The following is a 22,385-nucleotide window of genomic DNA, read 5'->3' as shown; positions in this document are numbered from 1 at the left end:
CTGCATCTCAGTATGAACTTGAAATGCATTCTTATTAAATGCAACATAGCACTCAACATGTCATCTCATAGAAAAATTCCATCAGCTCATTAAAGGATTTTTTTTAATATAACTGAACAAAAGTCTGTCTCTGTTTTCCAAGGTCATCACTGTGTTCCCAAGGTCATAGCCCTGTGAAATCACTGGCCAAGAACACTAGCCCATCTAATGCAATCATATGGAGGGTTCACAGAGGAAAAAATGTGTGAAATGTGACTCATGAGTCACCCTATTAGTGGTTGTGATGAAATTTCAGATGAGGCCTTGGTGCCTGCAGTTTATCTTCATGATGGATTACCACCATACTCTCACCCTGGAGCCCCCACATGAGCACTTCTCAGTCACCCACATTAGCACTCACCACTCCTCCATGTTACAGATGATTCTACATCTCCTTCCTCATATTGAGGAAACACAACAATGTATTCTCTGAACCAGGTTGTCTGCATCACAAACTCTCCACAGGATCCTCCCCCACCTCCTTCCTGACAGTTGTCCTGCCAGTCAGAACTGTCAGACTCACTGAAATCCAGCTGATACAAAACTTCAGTCAAATTTCATAAGGTTACCACACACCACAGCATGAAATCCTACACACTCAAAGCCTTGATTATCTTTACATTTATTACAGTATAACATAAGCACAGGTCTTGTTCTTAGGTATCACTGAAGGGAGCAACAATTGCTCTTCCATGATGCACAGACAGAACTCACTATTCTAGTACTGAAATCATCAGAGACCATTCAAACACATTCACATTTAGACTGGTCATTAATGAGGGCATAAATCGTAAGCAGTAAATCATTACAGTTTAAATTTCAGTAATCACATTACTGTTACTGAATTATCAAAATTTCCTCTCCTGCGTTACACACGCCTTTTCAAAAGAATGTTTTTCATGCTGAATATTTAAATTTAATTTGTAAATCGGATAGTTCCGGCCCCACGCAGCTATCGGCTGATGATGGTACCAAAATGTATTACTAGCTACCACAGAAACTACTGGTAGTTAACCACTATATCTGATGTATCATTTTTACTGCGTAGGCTGTTCCAACCAGTATTGGCCAGTGTGGCTGGTGCTAAAAGGTTTTTTTTGGGGGGGGGGGGTAAACAAACTGAAGCACTCCATATATCAGCAAAAAAAAAAGAAAGAAAAGAGCAAATTTAAAGACATCACAACATACTGTAATATTGCCTAATCACTGGCCAGTAGTACTGCTTGGACATACATTTTGCCCTCCTTTCCTTCTGGCCTGCAAATTTCTCAATGACTCTGGTTAGTGTCAGTCATCTCAGTCACCAGTCTCTTTTCCATTGATAGCATGGCCAAAGCATTCAGCCTCTCCTGGGTCATGGTGTTTCTGATAAATCTGTAAAGCTTTTCAAGATCTTACTCTCATTATGCAAGGCAAACTCAAAGGCTTCACAAAATTTTACAGTCTATTATTCTCAACAGAATCATTTTTACATGCACCGAGCAATCTGCCAAAAGTAATGCCACAAACAGGTTAGCTTTTTTAGATTAACCATAACATTTCCTTTGTACACACACAGCCATAAATGTATAGGCTTACATGCATAGTGAAATGCATTGACGAAGCAGACTCCACAACTTGAAGCGGAATTTCCCTGCACCATGTCCAGTATTTCCAAATTGACAGAACACCGCAATTTACCGAGGTAACAAAATACAGTGTCTGCTTCTCTTAAAAGGCCATTCGCAGCTCGTTTGTAACTAAGCATGCCAGTTCACAACACCGCGACTTGAAGCTTTGCCTACATCTTGTCCAGTATTTTCATGTCGGGACAGCTTGTCAACTGTTATCCCTGACTTAATCACCAAATTAACACAAGACCACAATTAAAAGATTTCGTTTTTTACTAAGCATGCAAAATGCCTCCTGACACTGGTGAATTAGCAACACCGCTAATGTGCTCCACACACATAAACACAAACATAAACACATAAACGGTATTTCTCTTAATGACATGATTTAGTTGCTCGGACTTGAGGTAACATTAGCCATGTTGACCTTGAATATGACAAGATTGCTGGCTGCCTCGGCGATCCCTACACCAGGTTACGTATGATGAAAGCATATTAGTGCAAGCCCACCCTGGAACCCATACAGACTGCATTACAGTGCCAGCAGTACTTTGAAAAAAACTGCCTTAACATGAGTCTATCAGAGCAATCTGGGTGATTTTTAATCAGACTGAAATCATCTGAAAGGGGTGGTTCTCCACAGAACACGACTTGACGCTGTATAGAACAGTCACAGCTAGCATAACACTGTCGTAGAATGTAATAGAAACGTCCCTCCCTTTTCCCATTCGGGGGTGCGTCGCCCGATCGCCCAAAGGAACAGTGGTGTTGGCTACACTGTTTTGTAATTAAAGACTGACAAGTTATGCCTTTAACTGTGTTCATACTTTGCATTAGGCTATTGCATTGAAAATAAAGTAATGAAAGGACTATAATGTTTGTCCTATTTTTCCACCTATTTATATGTGGTAAATTGGGGAATTTGTACGAGAGTAACTCAAAAGTAAAGTAATGAGTAGTGTAATTACTTTTCAAAAGGAGTAACCAGTAAAGTAATCCCATTACGTAAATCTATGATATGTCTAAATACAACCAAATCTACTGAATAAAATTAGATTCAAATGCCACGTATAAAGATAGATTATTGTTAAATTGTCAAAATTAAATTACTTAATTTTGATTTTTTTCATAATGATGTCCATTCTGCAGAACTCCATGTTGAGGAACATTTCTTGGAAAACAGGGGTACAAAGAATTGGGACTTTAGGTTCACTGGTCTACAAAGACGGTTCTGTACTGTAAGTGAATCAATTCATTAATAGCTACATCTTTATTGTAATATTTTCTTCTTTTTGTTCACCATGAATTTTGCATCATTCTTGCAATTTGTTTGACTGAAATAAAATAATGGAATACTTATTTATGATTAAGTGAATCCTCTGTATCTCCCAAAGTAGCCTTCTGTCATGGAGCTCTTAATAATATAACATATATACTGCAAGGTGCTGATCCAGCAGAAATAAAAGCTATCAGAGCTGGAGACACAATCACTCTCCACTGCAAGGAAAAACACAGTGAAATGATGATATGGTATGGATAGAAGTGTAGTGAGTTTCCTTTCCTCATATTCTCAAGTAGGAAGGAAAACTCCCTACTCATGCCATTGTTTTACGCATGAAGCTTCATGGAAGTCCAGCACTGTCAGTCTGACCATTAAGAACATCAGTGACTCTGATCTGGGATTCTACTTCTGCATAACAGAAAAGGGGTCGTATAATACTCTTGAGTCAAATTATTCTCTGCATCCAGCAGGTGATTATGTTTTTGAATTTAAAAGTCAATGGCCATAATTTGTTCTTTCTACTCACATCTTTTCCTTATCCATTCATTAAAGGTAAAGAGCAGATTTTTTTTTTATTCTTCTGACAATCCTCAGATCTGAGGCCAAACTATGGTTTAAATAAGTGACTGCCAATGCATTAGATCCATTTCAAATACTGATCACTGTTTTAAGAACTTTTAAGAGCGAAAATGGTAAAGGTCAAATACAAGTAAGTGGTAAGAGACAAAAAGCGAAGAGGAAAATATATTGTCTCCTCTAAATTTTATTGTACACTTGAAAAACTTGATCAAAAAATATAACTTTACAAATTGCATACAATTTCATACAGTTGTAGCAGCTTATAGAAAACATATTTCAAATTTGGACTCTGAGTAAGCCAATTGTGAGACCATCAGTTTAACAGGTCCAAAACTGTTAGCTTTTATTTATCGTCATATCTCTTTCTCTGTCTCCACCCCCCTGCTCCCTGGCCAATCAGAACCAAGTTGATCTGACTCGATAATTACCTTGTTCCCCAATTATTGTGTGCACCTGTCCTCAATTTATTCCCTCATTGTGTCTGTGTATATATCTCTGTGTTTTCTTGTCTACACTTGTGAAGTCTTACACTTGTTTTCAGTAATGTACTGGTCCATATTTCCAAGTTTTGTTTGTTTCCTCGTTAGCCCTCTTCCTCTGTTTAGCCTTATTAGCCCTGTTCCTCTGTTTATCCCAATTTCTCCGTTTAGCCCTATTCCCTTTGCCAGCACTGTTCTCGCCGTTAGCCTTCCTGTGTCTTTAGCTTACTCTTGACTATGATCTTGTCTAGCCCCAGTAACCAGTGTATTTTTGTATGCCAGATCCTGTCTGTTTATTGACCATGATTTGGATTACCATATGGATTTTAATAAAGAGCTGCTTACTCTTGCATTCAGTCTCCTCTCAGTTTCCTGACACATATAGAGTTAATGTGGATGACAACCTACTGAATAGAAAAGGATTTATTTTATTCTATAATGGCTTTCTAATATTAATAATATGTTAATTGATATTAGCACCATATACAGTGTGTACTGAAAATTACTACAATTACCATAGTCCCTTTTGTTTAGTGGTAAAGTATGTTTCTCGTTGAAATTTGTGGAAAAACTTTATGTTGTAACCAATCCTGTGTGAGTTTAGAGGTAGTGATGTGCACTGGGCCAATTAGAATTTGGGACGCATTAATCTAGAATCTGCTACACCCTGCAAGTGAGAGAATAGTCGAGAAGGAGTTTGGGCTACAAAGTTCACAGTTAAGGAGCTGCTAGTTTTAGGGGATAAATTTTGTATTGGGAGGTTTAGTTTAACGTTTTCGAGACTCAATATGGCTACTACACTGGCCCAAATGTTTGTTAGTTCTGTAGTGATATGCTCCAGAGAGCATCTCCTTTTGTCTGAGATCGTTTTAGTGGCAGGCAATCCAGACGACGACGAGCCTTTAAGTGTGCTAGTGTGACCGGTCTGGTCTGTCACTGTTAGAATTCTGCGTTGTGTTGTATGAATGTATAGTGAGGCGACAATCTTTGGTTAACCAATCAGGGGGCAGCATTTATTCTTTCCTTTTTTTCCTTTAACAGCGTCCAACCGACTCTGTGTGACACACAAAAAACAACAGTACAGAACCTCACGCGATCGTCTATACACGTATGTCTCTCTCCTCATTACAGCGTCCAGTCAACTGAGGAGAAACCCGCGAATTTACCATTTAAATGCTAAGAGCTAGTATTAAAGTTAAACGAGAATATGACATTGTAACAAAATATACACTATGCTTATGTAAAACAAGATTAATCACACAAAACAAATTGACACGACAAAGTAACAAAAAGGGGGAGCTTACATACCTGTGTGACACACAAAAAACAACAGTACAGAACCTCACGCGATCGTCTATACACGTATGTCTCTAACAGAAGAGCAAAACAGACAATTAAACAGTGTAGACCAAACTCACGTTCCGCTAGCCTAGCCCGAGACTAGCATTCTATGCAAAAGTACTGTACACGATAAATAATAAAGAAAATGTACATACACACAAAACAAATATTACACCAACAAAAGAAACAGCATCTGTGACATGTTCGGGGTAAGATTTTAGCCTCCATTTAGTATTTCTACACCCGCTTTACCATACTATAGCATGAGTATCGGGGCAAACCTACCTCTCCTCATTACAGCGTCCAGTCAACTGAGGAGAAACCCGCGAATTTACAAGGTAACGTCACGAGATGGTCAGAGGTCACACAACAAAATTACAAGAAACAAAATAAAAGCTCCCCAAAGGAAAAACATACATAAGCACGTGTATACAAAAAAAAACAACAAAGAACAAAGCGCGTACAGAAACTGAAAATGGATTATTGGTGAAATAAAATAAAAAAACCTATTATATTTACACATCGGCTACACTAGCAAGTGAATCACCTTCGTGTTTTGTTTCTTTCATTCGCAAGGTACCGAGTGCTGCAATACAGCTGTAAATGCAAGTGGAATGTTGTGTTTTGAACTTTTCTTTTTTGCAATAAGACATCAGCCTTAGTGAAAACGAACTCTGACAACGCTAGCGAAAGCCACGTTTGGAAGAATAGCTGACAAGTTAAGGCTCATCATCGTCTGGATTGCCTGTCACTACAGGAATTAGCCTAGCCTCCACCATCTTCCTCCTGCTCGCCACTCATCTTGGAACTACTGAACTAGCCTACCTGGTTTTATTTGTGAAGCTCAGCTGTGTTTTTTGTTCCTGTTGTATTTTATTCGTCATTGGGAATAGTTTGAACTGTGGATTTTCTCATGTGCACCAACGTATGGTCCTTCTAATAACAATCTGTTGTGTTGAGGGTGCATTGTGGACAGATATCTGTATTGGTGAAGCCCATGAGGTGCATTCTACGGTTGGTGATGTGTGTTCTGTGCATGACCTTATACTTGATTAGCTGTATTTGGGAGTTGTTTGTTATGGAGAAGATGTTGCTACATATTTGTTTCCAGAAACTGAGATCAGTCTTGATTTTTAAATCTTTTTCCCAGTTTGTAATTGGTATGGGTAGTGTTTCTTCTTTTGGTGATGATATGTGTTTGTATATTTTAGATAAAGGTTTCTCAGATGTTGAAATGGATGCTATCTTTTCTACTAATGGTGGTGGTTGTAAATCAATGTTGGAAAGTTGTACTTTATTTTTTAGTGCATTCTTAAATTGGAGGTACTGTAAAAAGTTTGGTTGGGTCATGTTATATTTCTGTGTTAGTTCATGGATGGTTAAGAATTTATCATTTGCAAACAGGTGTTGTAAGTGGGTGATTCCCTTACTTTTCCAGGAATTAAATGTGAAGGCGGTCTTATTGATTAAGAAATCTGGGTTGTTCCAAATTGGTGTGAGGTTACACGGTTTAAGTGGGTGATTTGTGATCTTATTGGTTTTCCACCAAGCTTCCAGGGTTGTTGAAATGGTGATGACCTTATAGCAGTTATGTTTTTTGATTGATTGGGATAAGAATGGTAAGTCTTTAATAGAGAGTTCTTCACAAACTGACTGTTCAGTTTCAAGCCAAGGATCTTGTTGCATGTCTGAATATGTCCATTTAATTATGTACTGTAACAGATGAGCTAAGAAGTAATGGAGAAAGTTTGGGGCATTTAAGCCACCCAGCTGCTTGCTTTCCTGAAGTGTTGAGAGTTTAATTCTTGGTTGTTTATTTTTCCAGTAAAATTTTGTGATTATTGAGTTTAGAGTAGAAAACCAGTTGGGTGTTGGTAAGACAGGAGTCATTGAAAAAAGATAGTTAATTCTTGGTAGGATTGACATTTTCACTGCAGCTATGCGGCCAGCAAGTGAGAGTGGTAAGCTATTCCAACAGCTTAAACACTTTTCGGTGGTTTTAAGAATTGGTATGAAGTTCAATTCAAACAAATCTGAAAGGTTGGAGGAAATATCAATGCCAAGATATCGAATGTTAGGCTACCTGTAGGGATGTTAAGTGAGAGACTGGGTGTCACAACATTCCACTGGTCCTGGTTAACTGGGAGAATAATGGATTTTGACCAGTTGATTGAATATTCTGAGATGGCGGAAAATGTCCCAATCAGATTGAAAATGACTGGGAGTGATGTAAGAGGATTTTGTGCATATAGTAATAGGTCATCTGCATATAGACTGACTTTGTGGGTTGTGTTCAGAGTGGTGATACCAGTGATTTGGGTGTTTTGGCGGATGGCAGCTGCTAAGGGTTAAATAAACAGGGCAAATAGTAGGGGTGAGAGTGGGCATCCTTGTCTTGTACCTCTGTGAAGTGTGAAACGTTGTGAAATTATACCATTCGTGATTACTGATGCTGTGGGTGAGTTGTACAAAATTTTAATCCATTGAATAAATGAATCCCCAAAACCAAATCTTTCTAATGTGGAGAATCAGAATGTCCAATTAACACGGTCAAATGCTTTTTCGGCATCTAATGACAAGATGACTGTATTGTTTTTTTTTGGTTTTGGCTATACTGATTAGATTGAATAAGCGGCGCATGTTATTTGATGAATGCTTACCTTTAATGAAGCCTGTTTGATCAGGGTGTATTATAGAAGAGATGACTGTTTCTAATCTCATAGCTAGTGCTTTACTGATGATTTTAATGTCTGTGTTAATGAGAGATAACGGGCGATAGCTTGAGCAGAGAGTTGGGTCTTTATTAGGCTTAAGGAGGAGTGATATAAGTGCTGTATTCATATGGGGTGGAATGACAGAGGAATGTTGAATTTCAGCAGTTATTTTTATGAATAATGGTGATATTGTTGGCCAGAAATGTTTGTAAAATTCTGCTGGGAAATCATCGGCTCCAGGTGCTTTACTATTTGGCATTGAAAACAGTGCTTTTTTAAAATCGTCTGATGAAAGTGCTCGATATAGATTTATTACTTGATTTTTATTTAGCCTGGGGAGTTTGATATTGTCAAGAAAAGTTTGAATTGCAGAGGGATCATGTGTACAGTTGGATTTGTAAAGGTTGTAATAAAAGGACTGAAAGGTTGCTGAGATATCATTTGGAGTGGACACGGTTTTCCCTTCAGAGTTTTTAATGACTGGTATGATTTGTTTTTTCTTGTTGTCTTTTTAGTTGATTTGCCAGATACTGTCCAGATTTGTCATTTTGTTCAAAATGGTTATGCCTGAGTCTCTGTATAAGGAATAGGATTTTCTTATTTATGATCGTATCAAGTCTGTATTTTGTTTCAATGAGTTCTTTACGAAGGCCACCTGATGGATTTTCAGCTACTAGCAGAGTAAGCTCACCAATTCTCTGCTCAAGCTTTTTTTCCAAGTCTTGTTATTTCTTTTTTCTGTGAGTGGAGTATGAAATGATTTTTCCTCTTAATACTGCCTAAGCTGTTTCCCATAATAATGTAGATGAGGTGAATGGGGAGTCATTCAGTTCAATAAAGGATGTCCAGTCTTGTATCAGGTATGTGTTGAATTCTGAATCTTGCAGTAATAATGTGTTAAAGCGCCATCTAGTCTGTGGTTTTATGGAGATTTTGTTTATGAGATTGAAGCTAACTGGGGCATGGTCAGAAATGATAATTGGGTGAATCTTTGCATTACCTGTGTTAGATATAATAGAATTGCTTATTAAGAAGTAATCAATCCGGGAAAGTGAATTGTGGTGTGGAGAGTAATAAGTATATTCTCTGCTGGTGGGGTTATGTAGTCGCCAATTGTCACTGAGACCAAAGTCATTTATGTATTGTTGCAGTGTTTCTGAAGATTTCATTGGTCTGGAGAATTTTGTAGTGTTTGAGCGGTCGAGGTTATTGAATTGTATTGAAGTCACCTCCAAGAATGATGGTCGTGTCAGAGAAGTTCGTATCAGAGAAGCTGAGCAAAAAAAGTTGTGAAAAAATGTGGGGTTGTCCTCATTGGGTGCATATATGTTTGCTACTGTTAATTTGATATTGCCAATGGAACCACTGATCATTAGGTAACGTCCCTCAGGATCTGCTGTGACTGAATTGCCGGTGTAAGGTGTATTTTTGCTGATTAATATTGCCACTCCTCTTTTTTTTTAGAGGTGTAAGATGCTGCAAAAACTTGATTAACCCATTGATTTTTTAATTTTTCATGGTCTGAATTAATGAGGTGTGTTTATTGCAATAGACAGATGTCTCCTTTAAGGTTTTGCAGGTGAGTGAGTATTTTGACTGTCTTTGCCAACAAGTTAAGACCCCTGACATTCCAACTTATAAATTTTGTTGAAGACATTACATGTAATTACTGTGTGTCATTGGTAGTAGAATCAATTGGAGTCAACAAAGAAAAAGTAAAAGTAAAATAAGATAAATAATAATAAAATAAAATTGGGGAAAAAAAGGGATAGATAGGAAAAAATAGATAGAATAGAAATGGTGGGAGGTGAACTCCACATGAAGACCAAATATGTGTGATGTTAACATATAACAAAGAAAAGAGACACTCAGTTTATATACAGACACACAGTCAGACAGAAGGACATTTGAACATAGACCACAGAAACAGACAGTGCAGAAGGGCATCTCTGCTTTTTGCAGATGATGTGGTTCTGTTGGCCTCATCAAACTGTGACCTCCAGCACGCACTGGGGCGGTTTGCAGCCGAGTGTGAAGCAGTCAGGATGAGGATCAGCACCTCCAAGTCCGAGGCCATGGTTGGAAAAAGGTGGTTTGCCCCCTCCGAATTCCGAGTTCCTGCCTCAAGTGGAGGAGTTCAAGTATCTTGGAGTTCTGTTCAAAAGTGAGGGTAAAATGGAGTGGGAGATCAACAGACAGATCGGGGCGGCAGCGGCAGTCATGCGGTCGTTGTACCGGACCGTCGTGTTGAAGAAGGAGTTGAGTCAGAAGGCAAGACTCTCAATTTACCAGTCAATTTCAAGTTCAAATTTAATTAAAGCCCAGTATCACTGTTTGCAGTCTCAAAGGGCTTTACATGCCCACAGGATTACAACAACCAGAGCAGGGTGGCACCCCCTGACTTGATCCACATAGCGGGCAAGAAAAATTCCCCAGATGCTAGGGAAAAATAGGAGAAATCTTGAGAAGGACCACAGAGAGAGGAGAACCCTTCTAGGCCAGCCAGGTGTGCAATAGGTGCCACCCCAGTGGGCAAATTACAAACAACACAGCGATAATGAAAATGAAAACACAACAAGTAGACAATATAAAGAATGATAAAACAGCAGGGGGCTCAGCTGGGGTGGACGACTCAGCCGCAGCAGCCATCAGGACGACGATGAAGAGAGAGATGACAGGGAGGGAGGGATGAAAGGGGGGGGCACGCCTAAGAAGAAAGTAGTCACATTCAAACCAGACACTCAAGCTCAAACAGATTAGACACAGCCATACAGAAGATGAGGGAGGGAAGGAGAGCATTAGTGGAGTATCAGCACTTAACAAATGAAATAAGGAAAATAATTTTATAGAAGCATGAATGTTGCGAGACTGGTTGCTGTGGAGGGCGCAGGAGGAGCAGGGGGGCCACATGGGGGGAGCAGGACCAGGGACAGCAAGGCACAAAATCAGTCAGCCAGCCTAGGGAAGGCGCCACATCCAGGCAGTAGGCGCAGACATCGACCACACACAAAGAGAAGAGAGCAGGTTAGTAACAGAAACTGACAAGGTTAAGATAAAAGCAGAGGAGAGAGAGAAGATGAGAGGTATCTAAGCCGGCAGCTACTAAGCTAAACTATGCCAGGAGAGACTACAGCAGAGACCGTGCCTCACTGGATGGTCAGTTCGAAATTATGTTATCCATACGATACAGAGAATAAATGAGTCTTAAGTTTGGTTTTAAAGGTAACAAGAGAGTTTGCTTTTTTGATTTCTTTAGGTAGGCTGTTCCAGAGAAAGGGTGCGCCGTAGGCAAAGGCATGATGGCCAGCGGACATCTTTTTAACTCTTGGAACAACTAATAATTTAGCATCCTGAGAGCGCAGGGTGCAGGGGTGGGTGTCATAGGGTGTAATTAATTTGGATAAATAGGCCGGTGCAAGCCCATGGAGAATTTTAAATGTTAATGGGAGGACTTTAAAATCAGCCCTCATGTGAATTGGGAGCCAGTGAAGGGAGGCCAGGACGGGAGTGATTTGGTCGAACTTCCTAGTTCGGGTCAGGATTCTGGCAGCAGCATTCTGGACGAGCTGAAGACTTCTGGTAGTAGAGGCGGGCAGACCAGAGTACAGAACACTACAGTAGTCAAGGCGAGACATGACAAATGCTTGAACAATGGTTTCTGCATCAGCGATATATAGTAGGAACCTAATTTTGGCATCCAACTTTTAATGACACAGAGACATGCCTCAAGGTTAGCCAATTCAGAGCGGTCTTTGTGTTTGACTGGTAAGTAGATCTGAGTATCATCAGCATAAAAGTGGAAGCTAATGTTATAGCTGCGAATAATGTCTCAAAGAGGGAGCATGTATAAAGAATAGGAAAGGGCCAAGGACCGACCCCTGAGGGACACCATAATTAAGCTCTCGGTACTCAGATGTCACAATATTGTAGTGGACACACTGCTTTCTCTCTGAGAGATAAGACTTGAACCAGGAGCGCACTAGGCCACTGATGCCAATTTGATTTTCCAGGCGTTTTAACAGTACGGTGTGATCGACTGAGTTGAATGCTGCACTCGGATCAAGAAGGATAAGCATTGAGGTATTACCAGCATCCATGGCTAGTAATAGATCATTAGTCACTCTAGTTAGTGCGGTGGAATGAAAACACCTGAAGCCTGACTGAAACACTTCAAACAGGCTGTTGGAGGACATGTGAGCGATGAGTTGAGCAGCTACAATTTTTTCGAGTATTTTAGAAAGAAACGGGAAATTAGAGATTGGCCTATAATTATTCAAGCTTTCTGGGTCGAGGTTAGGTCTTTTAAGTAGGGGGCTCATCACGGCTGTTTTAAAAGCAGGGCCGAGGATCGAGAAAAGTTCTATGTAAAGTTTAGGAGGTAGGGGATGGAGCAGGGAAGAGGCTGGTTTAGTGGAATGCACCAGTTTGGAGAGCGCGTCTAGAGAGAATTGGGTTAACACTAGAAGCGCTGTGCCGGTTTGACCTGCTTATACCTTGAAGCGCTGAGTGCCGGTCAATTGACCATTGTGACTACCAACTACGAGCGCCGTGCTGGTTTTACCTACTTATAGCACGGCTAGGCGGTCAAACGACCGCCAAGTCATTAGACAAGGACACTGTTATTGACACATAATGATCGCTAGATGGCGCTTCTAGCACAAAGCAAATAGTTTGCTTACAAGATCAACTCGTATTCGGCCAATGTATCATTCATTTCAGTGTTAATAGCCGGTTATTGTTTCATTAGAATGTTTGTTGTCCAGCCCTTCTATCATTCAATATAATGTTTTGATTACTTATTAGTGGCAACCGTGTTTCCAAAGGCATAAATTCCAGAAGAAGTCTTGATCAAGATCGACTGAGAAAACCATCTGAACAAGACTAGTTTTCATAGTATTTGTTTTTTAATATTTAATCTTCGACCTTGGAGAATTAGTTTATTATAAAGGATGTCACACACGTTACGAGTTAGACTGCGGTTGGTTTGTAAATGCGTAGCCCGACTTTATCAACATTCAGTTGTCGACTGACAATGATCACGTCGTTGTCCCTAGTGTATATTACACCACAGATCAAAGACAAACCCTGAAGAGGAGCTTATAGAAAACACATTTCAAATTTGGACTCTGAGGAGGCCACTCATGAGCCTATCACTCCAATGTTCTAAGTCAGTAACTGTCAGCTTTCATTTCGATCCTTAGACATGTAGCATGGATAGAGACCTCACGCATGTGATTATTCAAAAAATACAGTTACTTTTCTCACTCTCATTAATAGCTGTTAATATTTTTTTACCAGATAAAGTGAATGACAGTCTGATCACTATGTTTTGGTCTCTCCAAAAACCCCTAAAATTATTAATGTTTATGTTTATGTGTCACTCTCTGTCCCTCTCTTTATCTCATTTTCCCTCTCTAGTTGTCAGTTTAGGAATTGTTATGCCATGTTCCTTTTGTTCCTCCCTCTTCAGTTTTGGTTTGCTCTTAGTTGCTTGGTTTGGTCTTGTTAGTTTAATCATTGTTTCCACCTGTCTTTAGTTAGTTAAACCTCATTTACTTTGGTACAAGTGCTCTTGCTTTTACCTTGGTTCTCTGTCTTGCATTGTTTGGTGCCATGTTACATACGATGTTATATTAGATTTCCCGTTTGTCTGAAGTTCTGAACCTGCTTTTGTTAGTCTTTTGAGGTCTTTTGTTATGTTTGGTTTTAATCAAGAAAGTTCTGACCTGCATTTGCATCCAGCCTCCTTCACACAACATGACATGTTTAATATCTTTTTCATCATTTGTTTATTTTGGCTCATGCTTCTATTTTGAAGTGTTCCTTTTTATAAAAAACATAATAAAATTGTGATAATTGAATTTGCTTTTTGTCCTCCTCCTTTCAGTATCCTGATCTTTACATACAGAGCAGTGTTCACTATAGTAAAAAATTAATAATACGTTTATTTAGAGCCCAATATTACTATTTGTAGTCTCAGAGGGCTTTACATGTCCACAACAAAGTTAAATCAAAATTATATTATCCATAAATTAAGAAAAAATAGAAAAGTCTTTAGTTTTAAAACTACCAGGAGGATTTACCTCCCTAATTTCTGCTGGTAGACCGTTCCAGAGGAAGGGAGAGCGGTAGCCAGCGGACTTCTTTTTAACTCTTAATAGTCCAGATTTGATTTCTCTTATCTGTCACTGTCCGAAGCAGTAACAGGGTAGACGTCTTGAATCGCAGGGGCTAGGCTCGCCACTCTCGCTCTCTGGGCTTCTATCTTCTGGGTGTGCGCGGCTAAAATCAGCTTATCAAAAAAAATAAATAAATAGGCCTAAATAAATCCGTGCTACGAAGTATAATCAATATTATTTCTCACGTATCATCATACTTAAATCTTAACACTCTACAAAACAAAACGGTGTCTTTATTACCAGAAATACTTAATGTCGACACAGAAAACACCTTCTGACTATGCGACACACGTGCGATGCCCTGGACTGTATGCATGACTTCGTTACATGACAATGCATATTAAGCAGTAACTTGCCCTTATGTGCTTCCACGGTGAGCATACAACTTTTCCCATGCAACCAAATGCACGAAACACAACCTTCTGCTACCGCTTAAGACGCAAATGAAACTCCAACTGTTTTTTTTTTTCCCTTATATTACGGCAGCGTATTGCTGCCAAGCCAGAAAAGAAAAAGGGACCAATATCACGTTATAACGCGAAAAGTTTATCGTGATAACAATTTTCCCCCCGAGTTTTAACAAGATATTTCACGTATCACGTGTATTCAATTTTTTCCTCCAGGAGCGAAAACAACTCATGTCACACTGGGTATAATCGCAGAAGTACAAAATGGCAGACTTGTGCGCCACCTACAGGAGTGAAGTTAACCTGAAATTTTTATACAGTGTATGTAGCCAGTATGAATGCTGTTAAATAAAGTGTTTTTCTTGGAAAGCTTTTGCTTAACGCATTTTTCATTCACTTTTTACTCACTTCATGTCATACATACACTCAAACTCAACAATACCAACAAACTCAAACCGAAGGCATTTGTGGTATATTTTATTTGAAGCAAAGCAGGTAAAAGTCGGTCTTTTATACAACAGTATAGGCTACGCATTAGGCTGTGCGTTCTCGATCCCATGACACTAATCAGTATTGCTCTCTGTCACTCGGCTTTCGCAATATTATTAATCTAAAAAAATTGATCCAGAATCTTTACATATTCTTCCCATGTCTGCTGCTTTTCATCAAATGTTGCCATTTTGTTTTAATCACTCTTTCCTCTCGGCCTGAACAGTAAAGTCCTGCCTTCCTCCAGGGTTTTCTGTCTTCGTCCACTTACAACTAGCCACTTCCCTGTGCATTTGGCTGATGCATAGTAGCCCTCTTATCCACATCCATCCACTGACCTCTCCCGGTTTTGTCCTCGTCGCCAATAATTATGTGATAACTTGAACTGGAAACATCAGGCCGAAATGAACTTTGAGTGCTTTTACTTACTCCAGTCAACTTAGTTAAGGACCACATACACACAACATGAGGGAAAGGGGTACTCTGCTGCCGCTTTTTCTGAATTGGTAGCTTATATCCATACATATCCATCACAGAAAATACTCACAGTGCCCTCTACTGACACCTGCTATAATCACTCCAACACATAACATATACACCCTATATTACTAAATGTACCACAATATGAAATGATCATATAATAAGCTATTAGTTGTAGACATAGAGTGCACTGCCCATGATTTCTTATGACATTTCAACCTTTTGACATATCAGTTTCACAAAATCTCTATTTCTGACCATGCATTCTCAGCGAAAATGCACTGCCTGATGTAACTTAAAATGTATAAATGTCATTGATATAGTTTTTGGAGGAGTACAAATATGAAAAAATCTTCAGTATACCAAAACAGTTATTTCCAAGTACTGCACAAGTGTCTAACTGCTCAACACCAATATAAGTACTTTACATGCTAGCCTAGCTAGCTACCAGCTTCCTTTGACAACTATTTATGCATCTCAAACAAGGGTGAAAATATTGTTACAAGTTTTAGTACGTGTGTGATCAGGAATTAAATTTGTGAAAAGGGGAGAGAGTGAGGGTGTGGTTGGGTTTGTCGAATGATGTCGAATGATTGTCGAATGAATTGTCTTTTTATACGTTTGATTCAGCAGTGTACTGTGTTGATTCAGATCTTGGTATAACATACCACTCAATATTTTAAGAAGTTGATGACGTTTGCTGTTCCCCGTTGTAAGACATGTAAAGTATACTGTTATAGGTCAAACATTAGGAAAATAGCATGTGCATGTCATATTTATTTATGACCTGAGTCAAACTGATTCATTATCTCGGCACGTGGTCAAAGACCCACTCTCTCTGCCATGTCTGTATGCTTGTATTGTTTAGGAGACTGCTACTTTGCTGCATCTCAGTGGTACATGGAACAATCTCTTATGAGCACTCATTTCTAATGTTTGCTGCCCAAAGCTTCTCAAAGTGCAGGCACACTACCCAGACACAAACATCTCCAAAAAAAGGCAGTTTTTAACATTCATTGTCAGAGCAACTGAATTCGGAAACCTGTTTGGCCGCATGCTTTAAAGATTCTATGTCTTCATGGCTCAGATCCCAAAAACATCCTGAAACATAAAGACATATGTGTAATTAATGACAGGAGTTTGAAGTCGAAGTGATACACAATCTCAGTGTGTTTCTTCATAAGGATTTGATCTTAAACCATGGATGTGCGATACAAATATTGCGTTTTTAAAATTGTGTGCGAAGATTTGAGAAAATGGTGAATTGTTCCAAGAATTGTGTCTAAGCAGTTGAGAAAAACTGTAAAGAGACTGTTTCACAGTCCAAGAATAAAGCTTTGACCTATTCTCACGAATCCTGCAATGCTCTGACTTTCAGGACTCAATCCTGCTCTACATCCACAACCCATTTACTTAAGTCATTTACATACCACAAACCGATTCAACTCATTGATAGAAGACCTGTGTCCTGAGTTAAAGCTACACACACCCAATCTCTTTTAAATGAATTTATTTCAGCTACAGTCACATTAGACAGACATAAACTAGCAACAAATGTTTGTTGAGTGCTAACATTATAAGGTGGCTAACATAAGCAATTTCCACTGGTGATGACGTAAATAACAGACTGTTGTAGCTACACAGGCACAATTAGTAATTAACCAGTTTAATATTCATTTATTCATCTCTGCCATTATTCATCTCTATTGTCCCTTGTCCCTTTAAAAAAATATGCGTGTGTGTGTGTGTATATATATATGTATATACATACACATACACACACGCACATACATATACATACATACATACATACATACATACATATATGTATATACGTGTGTGTGTTTATACCTGTGTTGATTATGGAGAAAAAAATAATATTAAAAATGCCTATGATCTCTTTTGTGGTTTTTTTTTTCCCTTTTTCTTTCTTTTCTTTTCTTTTCTTTTTTTTTTTGTTAATTATGTGATTTTGTTGTTGTTGTTGTTGTTGTTGTTAATTATGCTGATTTCTTCTGTCTCTCTGTATGTATGTGTGTGAATCTTTAGCACTACTCCTTTCGATAGACAGACTTTGGTCACTACATCGTGTTTATGAGCTGTGACCTTTTCTGAGACTCCTGTCCTGGCTCAATACTCCACCATGTGGTCATCTATTGAACTGCATGAGTTCTCACAAAGCTCTGATGAACAGACAGCTGCAGACGCCGCTCAAACAGCACTATGTTTTGACTAGATTTCAGCATAAGGTGTTTTGGCAGCTTGCAAAATATTTGCCACCTCTTTACAGCATCTCCTGGTTTTCTTTTTAAAATATATTTCAAACGTTATTGGAATCATGCATCTCCTTTCACCTCACTTTTTTATGGGGTGTTAATAAAAATAACTGATGTTAAGATATAAAGATAACTGTCATAGGAAATTGTTGACTGCCTGAGAAAAAAATTTTGACCGTCTGTTCAATGTTATCTCTTCAGAGTGTGACAGCCCCTGAGAGGTGGAACAAATGCAACAAGTTCTGCATGTGCCAACACAAGAGGAGAGACGACTGAAATCTAGTCCACTGATTTAGTCTACATCAAATATCAAATATCCAGTATCAAATAGCTATAAGCAGCAAAGGAGAGCTAGAAAGAGTTCTGTGATCATTCAGTGAGCTGAGATTCAGATATGTTTAGATGTCTGATATATCTAGTTATGAGACTAGATATATCAGAGACTGGCCACTCAGTGAATCTAACAATGAACAGACAGACTAAGGGAGAAACAAGGAGTAAGTCAGTTGATGGGAAAGGGACTTAAATCAGTGCACTACCCAACTCCACAGATAGAGGTCATAGTTGCACTTGTTTCATAAGGACAATTCTGAAAAGTTATGACCTTTTTCAAGAGCAGATATTTAAAAACATGTGCTAAGAAGAGTGAATATCAGACTAAAAATGGAAGTATTCAAATTGTTCAGCTTTATTTAAGGACTACCCTCAGATAAGCAGTATGTGTTTATGACTCAAACTTTTTTGAGGACACAATATAATGTTTGAGCACTTAACTGTCCTGAAACTACTTAATACATTTTCTTTAGTGGTACAAAAAAGCAGACATTACACAGGCATCATAAGTATTTGAAGATTAGTTCCTGTAAGTGAGCTCCACAAAAGAAAAGGCATGTTCTCAACTAAAACATTCAGACCCTCTTTAAAGGAGACCAGCTGAATGAAATACCTCATGTGTGTCTTATGAAGGTAACTGTACATTTCTGATCTGGCATCACATGATCTCTATGTGTAGGGTCCTGGTAGAGTACATTTAGACCACACCTTAAAGTACAAAACAAACAAGATCATTGCATCCAACATCATCAAGAACCAATAGACTCACATCTGACCATTTAAGGAAACCTGTTTGAACAGGTTTCATATACAACCCACACATTCCATTTCAACTACCATTTGAGTGACAGCAGGGGAAGACGGTGGACATGGAAAAGATTTTAATTGCTTCGATGATTTTACAAAGTAAGTCAAACATTCTGCTGCTGTATTTACCTTAAAACAAATTATTAATGATGAGTGTACAAATGTGATACAAATCAGTGTGGTAGTCAAACAGATTTTTATATTTTTTTATTCCAGTTTTCAGTATCAGATTTTTTTCATTATACATTAATGAGATCACACATAATGACTTAAGATTTATAACTCATATCTGTCATTCTGAACAGTCACAGTCAAGCAACAGCCTGTTACTGCCGCTGCAGAGAATCAAAAATCAAACAGGACGACCACTCGAGCCGTCCCGTCTGGACACACAGTTCAGCTTGACTGCAGTGAGAGACACAGAGACGTAACGATGTGGTACGGGCAGACATGTAACGCAGCACCATTCACCTCACTCTCCGCTGTCCTGAAAAATAAGGACCAACCAACATTTAAATTTTACTGGGGTTACAATGACAAATTGCGTGTGACATGGAATCCAACAACTAAATCATTCGGTTTGACCATCAGCAACATCAGTGAACCTGAGCAGGGATTCTACTACTGTACAACAGGACAGGACTACCTCACTACTGTGGGAACTGCTTATATTCTTACTGTTGTAGGTGAGAACTTGTTTTAAGATGCCCCAGTATCTCTCTAAAATGTACATTAAGATCTGTTTTTTTTTTCATTAGAGCTGAAGCAGACATGATGATGAAAAAGCATTATGTTGTTTTATACCATCATATTATTTCTCACTGTAAATGATGAAAGTTGAAGTGTTGTGTGTTCTTGTTGGAGAGAAAAAAGAAATCAAATCTTTTAGATAGGATGTAATCACCTTTTTTTTTTGAGAATCTAAAGAATTCATCTGTGTCCAGAGCTTTCCATACTGAGAGAATGTTTCTGGTTGCATTTTTGAAATTCTTCTATTTTAACAGAGGAGCCCAAAGGACTATCGACATCACGTCCTCTGACTACCACTGAGACAGTGAACCAGGAGAGCAGTGAGGAGTGTGAGAACCCGTGGCTTCTGCCAGCCATTTTGTGTCCTGCATGCATCACAGTAACCGCTCTAGTCTGTTGGCTCATCCAAAGAAAAAGTAAGTTGAAACTTGTCTGAACAATTAAAAAGAAAAAGAAAAAAAAACGTGTACAATTTATATAACAATAAACTAAATATATCTTAAGGTAAATTTGAAGGGGTTTTAAACAGATCACTTCTAAAGTTTGTTGAAAAGAATTAAATTTTTTCTTCTTTTTTTTTTTTTAGCTACAGAAGGATTTCAAAAAAATCCCACAGACATATTTCTGAATTGTAGAGTTGGAAATAGAGGAAGAAATGTGCACATATAAGCAAGATGTAGATGAATGTATATAATGAATAAATAACAGAATTCATGACTCACTTTATTGACAGTGTTTCTGACATATCATTTAGAGTCTGAGACAGAGGAGTCACTGCACGCTGACCTGGGACAGCGTGAGATTGAGGGCCAGGTACCTGCTAAACTTTATTTTCAATACAGAGAATTTATCTCTGTTTCACAAAATATTCAGACAGTGAAATGCTTCCGGGTCACATGTACTGTAGAATAATATGATTTTCACAGTCTGAAATACATGTACTGCAGAATAATATGATTTTCACAGTCTGAAATCAAAAATGTTCTGTGCTGTAAGTATGCATGGTTGAAACCTGGTTCACATTTAAAAGTGTAATTAATTCAAGTATTGTAACTCGTTAACTCTGTAAGATATTCACTCTTTTCATATCTGTTCCATGTAGGGTGAAGATGGAGAAATACAATACAGCACATTACGGTTCTCAAAAGCAAAAATGAGGAATGACCATACCTAAATGAAATATAACACAGAATATGTATAAAATGACACTGAGTTTTAAATGGCTCAGTAAAATGTTCATTTTATTTTCAGTAATTTAATTATTGCATAGAACTTGACTTTACACAGAAAAGTTTTATTGTGTTTTGTTTTGTTCCTTGTGAGATGTGATGAAAATGCTTCCTCTTGCTTTGTTTATTGTCAGATGATGCCATAAGTGAAACACCTGCTTTAAATTTAATGTAATTTTTATTTTCAGTAATATTTTCTCAGTGTTATATTTGTGCATGTTGTATAAACACACAGAGTAAAACATATCAGAGCAGCAGGAACAGAACAGAAAGTCAAACATGTTGAGCATGATCATACTGTGTCTCTCTGCTGTAACGCTTTGTGTGACCAATATTACGCATAGATTAAATTTGTGAGGACATGAAACAATAAAGAGATAAAGCAGTGTCTGCTGACTTTGTGGAGTGGTGTGCTTCTGAGAATGCATATGTGTGTCAGAATGCAACTTTTGTTATCTACCACAACCACAGTTCTAGACTAAGCCAAACATTCTTGTCATCACATCTCAGTGAGTAAAACTGACAGTGCTGTCTTCAGCTCTATGGCACCTGTATATGACTGGAACCATAATGGACTGCTTCAGCTGTCATTCGGCATTCATTTTCCTCTGTATTTATGTTAACAATGCAATTACAATCGCAAAACAAGAAGCATCACTCTACTATATGTAATTTTTCTCCAGTTCATAAAGTTTGCAAAAATGTATTTGACAAGCATTCAGTTCATTCACAGTTTTTGTAAACTTTTATGTCTGCAGATGTATTTCATTTGCAGTTACAGATTGATGGCAGGTGTAATGTACAGAGCTTTAAAATATTTCTGTATTCCTCTAAAATGACATAGTGCAGGTTTTACTGTCCAGGACATTGATTGACAAGCATTTGATAAAAAGGGCTGCTAAGCATTACATGCATTACCACTACTTACTGAAGGAGGTCACACTTTAACCACAGTAACACTTGACTGAAACGCAAAAAGATAGTTCATTAACAGGTTATGCACTGGGACTGAAGCAAATATCTACAGTGTCAATACATAAAAAATAGCTCTTTGAGTGGACTACAAAAACACTTTAAGGTTGCAGACATTAAAAAATTAAAAGAAATGGATGTTTAATTTAATTTAATTTTTCCATTTTGTTTATCAACCCCCCCCCCCCCCCCCCCCCAAAAAAAAAACAATCCTAAAGGTAATGTTTAGGCAACAGTAGTTTAAGCAGGGGAGATCTGCCATTTTGTTTGGATAAACCGTAAGAAAAGCCAGAGAATGAGAAAACCTCAAAATTGTCAGTCTGAGGTGTGGATACTAATGGCCCTGCTCATTCATTTATCAGTTCTTAGAGATGGTGGGGAGAAAGTGGTCATGCGACACTGAAAAAGTGGTCATTTAA

The sequence above is a fragment of the Chanos chanos genome, chromosome 6 (genome assembly GCF_902362185.1).
Source record: "Chanos chanos chromosome 6, fChaCha1.1, whole genome shotgun sequence".
In the NCBI taxonomy this organism is placed as follows: Eukaryota; Metazoa; Chordata; class Actinopteri; order Gonorynchiformes; family Chanidae; genus Chanos; species Chanos chanos.
This window is presented reverse-complemented; position numbering follows the sequence as displayed.